The sequence below is a fragment of the Aristolochia californica genome, unplaced genomic scaffold, assembly GCF_029961685.1.
Source record: "Aristolochia californica isolate CCGP_79_NKW_82.1479 unplaced genomic scaffold, dmAriCali1.0.hap1 SCAF_12, whole genome shotgun sequence".
Taxonomy (NCBI): domain Eukaryota; kingdom Viridiplantae; phylum Streptophyta; class Magnoliopsida; order Piperales; family Aristolochiaceae; genus Aristolochia; species Aristolochia californica.
Genome location: NW_027181793.1, coordinates 16,055,024 through 16,061,300, shown reverse-complemented (window position 1 = coordinate 16,061,300; position 6,277 = coordinate 16,055,024).

Below are 6,277 nucleotides of genomic sequence, written 5' to 3'. Positions count from 1 at the left end.
GAGCTCCATCATACATTTAAAAATTTTCAAAAAATACATTTCAAATAATTGTACATAAAATTATACATACATTTTACATAAAATTGGGCATACATTTTACATAAAATTGGGCATGACCTCTACATAAAATTGGGCATGACCTCTACTTAAAATTGGGCATAAGGGTGGCATCGAATCCAGCTGAGTCTGAACCTTCCTATGTTCGAGCCGAGCTTGATTTAAAGATTTCGAACTCTAGCTCGAGCTGACTAGCCTCGAGCCTAAAATTGTAATCAGGCTCAAGCTCTAGCCGAGTTCGAGGTTAACTTATATTTAATACTCTACATAAAATATATGTCAAATAAATTATCTATAAAATTATACATACATTTTTAAAAAAAGAATGATAGGGGAGGTTCGGGATTGAATCTCAATAGTGGATTAGAACCCACCAATATTAATATTTTTTACCCCAAATGTTGTCTAGCTTATTTTATAATTTTTGAATCTAGCCATAAATTTACTATGGCCTCCTTAGTGCTCCTGATTGAAAATTTATATTCTAGGAAAAACTTGAAATATTTTTCCTAGGATACATATTTTCAAAAAAAACCCTTTAAATAAAATCCTATTACTAGAAAATTACAAGAAATATTTTAAAATTTTCTTAGGAAATTTAAATGGACCTCTTATTACCTCTTCAAGGGAAATAAATAAAAATCAATAACCAATCTAATATATTACTATACTTATCGATAAATTTTTAATCAAATAAAATGTCAAACACAAAATTACTATGAAAATTGCCTCATGCTAAAAGTATTATAGCATCAACTATCAAATACTTATTCAAAATTTTTCTATATGGTTTTCTAGCCCATCTTGGCAAGAAAATCTTACTTATAAAATTATATAATTTTTTAATAAAAATTTCTTATTAGAAAAATGTTTCCAAAAAACATGAGGCGCTAATAGTCCCTATATTTCTACTAAAATATCTTTTCAACATTTATTGAAAAAACCACTAATAGTTTCTAGAATCGTATTTCTACTAAAATGCCTTTTCAATTTTTTCAAGAGCCATGAGTAAGGGACAAAGAGTGTTTTTTTGTTTTTTACTTGTTAATGATCTCACATGTGTGACTTGTGCAAAATCGTCTTCACGCGGAAGAGGAGGGGGGGGGGGTGTTTTAGTTGGTTCTCCCAACTTAGGTCTCGACTTTGGACTCTGGTTTTCCGTCGAGACGACGGGGCTCCGATGAGGACCTGTCGTTGGCGACGGAGGCGGAAGCGATGGAAGCGACGGTGACAGAAACATAGGCAAAGAAATCGGAGGGAAGGGGCCGTAGCCCCCCCACTCCCCGTGACTCACAAGCCTGTTAACGAGCAGAGTAAAACCTTGATTCGGTCGATCTCAGCTCGTTAACTCAAACGAGCCATAGCTAGATCTCGAACTCGGTTCGAGATCCAGGTATAGCAAATTGAATTGAGGTGGAACCGAGCAGAGCTTGCGCTGCTAGCCAGTCGGCTCAGTTTGAAGCACCCCTAGTTGTCCCACAGTGGGGTGACTAGATGGCTGACACCTAGTTAATAGTCGTCATCTCGGTATGCTCTTAGCGGAGCAATGGCCAATGCGAGGTGCGCCGACGGGGATTACGATGACAACTGGTGACGATTACAACATCGAAGTGGAGACGGGGGTCGACGAGGGCACTTCCTCTCTACGTGTGGCTAGAGGTTGAAGAAGACCTCTAGTGCGCAAAAAAAAAAAAAAAAAAATAAATCATATTTCGTAAACCGATTTAATTTCCTAGTCAGATGAGACGGATTGATTTGGCCTAACTCTCCTACTCCAACTCACTCAATCGAGTAGGCTCGGGTTCACAAATATGTTTTTTTGAGTCGTGGGACTTGAACCCGTGCACCTGATTTTATTCAGGCACTATTGACCTTTAGGCCATCCCATCATATGTGTTATCGTTGGATTACATTTGATACATATTTGAATCGCACAAAATTCAGTATATTTGTTTTTTAATGTTGTTTCTCTTTTAATTAATATGAATTAAATAATTGTGCATGCATATATAGTTGTATATTGTACATATTTTGTTAATTTTTTAATTGTGAAAAATGTATTTAGGTTTTATGCATACTTAATTTTCTATGCATATTTGAGGTTAACCTAAATATAAGGAATTAATAATTGGCATCAATTTTAGTCAATTATTTTGATGTCATATTTTTGGTATATATTTGAATAATTGAGTAATTTCCACAACATTCTTAACTATGAAAATATCTTGTAACATTAAGTTTAGTCACATAAAGTTAATGACATAAAAAATTGTGATTAATTATGGAGATATAATAATTTAACCTCACAAGGTAAATGTTATATTTAAATGAATAATCAGGATGGGAGAAATATTTTTAAAAAAATATCTAGTTGCTCACAGACCTAGGATATTTCTTTACAGAAAAATTTTTGTGCCCCATCATAAAGTGATATAAATTGCATATGTGTTATAATCTAAGCCCACATGAAAGATTATAATGACATGTTGATTTATTTTTTTGAATTTATTTACATGAGTAGATATTTAAATTTTGGCTTCATTGCATGTTTTAGTAAGCTTGTTGTTTATTTTGAAGTTCTTTAAACTTTGTCTGTCCCAAATTTTGATTCCTCTATTATTTCTCTGAATGGGCAAAATTATATTGAGTGGAAGGAGAAAATTCTCATTTTATTGGAGTGCATGGACCTTGACATGGCACTTTGAGTGGATGCACCTCCAAGACCCATGGAATCTAGTACCCAAATTGAAAAAACATCATTTGATCTTTAGGAGAGATCCAATCGCTTAAGTTTGATGTTTATTAATTCTCATATTGGGAAGAGTATCCATGGATCCATCCCTGATTATGCCAATGCAAAGAAATATCTTCAAGCTATTTAGAATTAGTTTGAGACTTTAAGTTCTTTAGTGTGTTTGAATCTAATATGACTCGTACTTCTTATAACATTTGGTGGATTCATTTTGGTACCTCAATCCAAGTTGCCAACACCATGCAATGTTTCTTAAACTAACGAAAACCGACAAAAAGTGAATCTTCCATCTATTAAGGAAACAAGATGGGTTCACACGTGGAGGCATTTGGAACTTACAGACTGGTCCTCAATACTGGTTTTGTGTTAGACCTTGAAAGGACCTTTTATGTTCCATTATTTTCTAGAAACCTTATCTCTGTTTCTAGATTTCACCTTTTTGATTCAGTTTTAATTTCCTATGTAATTCCCTTCATTTGTGTACAAACCAATTTCTTGTTGGAAATGGGATTTCAGCTGAAGGATTATTTAAACTTCTTTTAAACCCTAATTTTGAATGTTGTCTTACTACTGTGCGTGGAACTAATGTTGGTATTAAGCTTAGTGTTATAAATGAGAAATCCTCCATGTTGTAACATTGAAGATTAGGTCATATCTCCATTGATAGAATTAAAAGATTGGTTAATGATGGAGTCCTTAAGGCTCTTGATTTACTGATTTTAGTATAGAATTTCATTAAAGGAACGCAAACCAAGTACAAGAAAGGTGCCACGAGACTTCTAAATTTTTAGAAATTATAAACACTAATATTTTGGGTCCTTATGATGCATGTTTTAATGGTCAGAAATATTTCATTACTTTTATTGATGACTATACACAATATATGCATATCTAGTTGTTTTATTATAGAAGTGAAGCAATAGATGCTTTCAAGATGTTACGGTCCCGGATTTGCCACGGGTTATTGTAGGGAACCCATGTGGAATCGTAGAAAGGCATGGAGAGGAAGACGAAAATCAAACCAAAGGGAAGTTTGAAAACCCTAGAACTCGTAAGGTGAGCTCCAAGCCTGTTTAACCTAAAATTTACCTAAAATCAATGTTTATCTTTCTCATTACTCTTACCCCTTAAATAGGGTTCACCCTTATAGGGTTTAAGATAAAATATTACAAAAATACCCATGTGGCCTAAAATTGAAATAAAATAATGTAAATTAAATAAAAACAATTAAATATTAATTTTATTATGTGCATAACATTACACCCCCTAGAAGAAAGAGCTTGTCCTCTGTTAGGTTCTTCCCTTGCCATGGATCGAGTCACCCTTCTTTCCTCTCTTCCCTCCATGGTTGATCTAGACGTTGGAAGAGAAACCTTGTTTCTTGAATGAGTAATGGTGGAACTCAATTTAGAATGAAGGAGCTTTGGAGGAAGCTCAACCTTGGACCTCAAAGGGAGAATCCGACCTTGACCTCTGAGGGAGAATCAAACCTATAAAATATAATTTTCTCAATACTTGCCTCTCTTTTCCTTCACGTCCCCCTAAATAGGGTTGAGGACGAAAATACAAAGATGACCCATTAGGTCAAGTGGTTCACGCCACATTACACCAAACCAACCCAAATTAAACCAAACCAAATAAAGTAAACCAAACCGAATTGAAATTACATGAAAAGTAAATTGTCATAATTTAATTCCTATGCCTATGGATAACTCGTGATGCTATGGAGTCCATAACATCCCCCCCCCTTGGAGAAAGAGCTTGTTCTCAAGCTCAAAGTATGGGTAGAGGGTGCGAAACGCCGCTAATGGCTCCCATGTCGTGTCACTGGGGTCAGCATCAGCCCATTGCACTAAGATCTCCCAATCACCGTGAATACGACGAGTTTGTAATACCTGTGTCGGGGTAGAAAGTACACATCCCTCATGGAGTGGTGGCAGTGGGGTGTGCAACATGGGCGAATCACCGTGGAAGGCCTTTAATTGTGAGACATGAAAGACGTTGTGAATTCTGGCCTCTGGCGGAAGCTGCAATCTGTAGGCCACTGTCCCAATGCGGTCCATCACCTGAAAGGGACCATAATATTTTGGAGAGAGCTTGTGACGTTTGGAGGCTGTCAATGACAGCTGCATGTAGTGTTGGATACGCAACCAAACATAATCTCCAGGAGAAAAGAAGACTTCCCAGTGCTTCTTGTCATAATATTGTTTCATAGAATTTTGTGCCTTCTGTAGATGAGTACGCACCTCTGTGATGAATGTGTCTCTTTCAGCCAATGCTTGGTCCAAAGTTGCGACTTTAGAGGCCCCTGGTTCATTGGCTAAAAGACGGGGAGGTTCTCTACCATATACTACCTTGAATGGGGTTGTACCGAGAGCACTGTGGTAGGAGGTGTTGTAACAGAACTCAGCCCAGGCGAGCCACTTAACCCACCTCTTAGGTGAGTCCCCCACGAAACAGCGGAGATACATTTCAATGGTTCTGTTGACGACCTCTGTCTGACCATCAGTCTGTGGATGGTAGGCTGAAGAAAAGGCTAACGTTGTGCCTTGTAACTTGAAGAGTTCTTTCCAGAAGGTACTTGTAAAGATTGCATCCCTATCACTGGTAATTGAATTAGGCATCCCATGTAACCGTACAATGTTATCCATAAAAATTTGAGCTACCTGCGTTGCAGTGTAAGGATGTGCCAGAGGAATGAAATGCCCATATTTAGAGAAACGATCCACCACTACCAGGATAACAGATTTACCTGACGAAGAGGGAAGTCCATCTATGAAGTCCATAGAAATATCAGACCAGACCTGTGACGGAAGCTGAAGTGGTTGGAGCAACCCCGCTGGACTTAATGTTTCAGCTTTATTCCGTTGACAAGTCTGACAAGCCGCCACATAATCAGCTATACTGCGCTTCATGCCCCTCCAATAAAATTCCCTACTGATTCGAAAATATATTTTCTGTCAGCCCTCATGTGTACTGTCATGGAAGGAGGCCAAAATGCTGTTAATCAGAGGGGATGTGTGGTGTAGAAAAATTCTATTTTTGTAGAGGACGAGATTGTCCTGAACCGTCCAATGTGGTGCCACTGTGCCCTGCTGGATATCCTTGCATACGGAGATAATATCTGGGTACTGTTGTGCCTCTTCCTGTATAGAATCCAACATTGGGCCTTCCTGGCCAAGCTGGTTTTCTGACCAGTGACTCCTTTAGAACACGCTGTTTGTGCTCAATTGCTCTGGCTAAATTCATAGCGTGGTCTAAATCTGTAGGAGCATGTAATTCAACTTCTAAACGCAGAGCTTCTGTCAAACCAGCAATAAAAATATGAACATACTGTGTGTGGCTAACAAACTGGTTTGCTCGGACTAACCTTTCCTGGAAGGTCTTTTGGTACACCTCTAGTGTTCCAGTTTGTTTGTAATTGATTAATTCGCCAAATGGATTGCTACTAGCAGGAGGACCAAATCT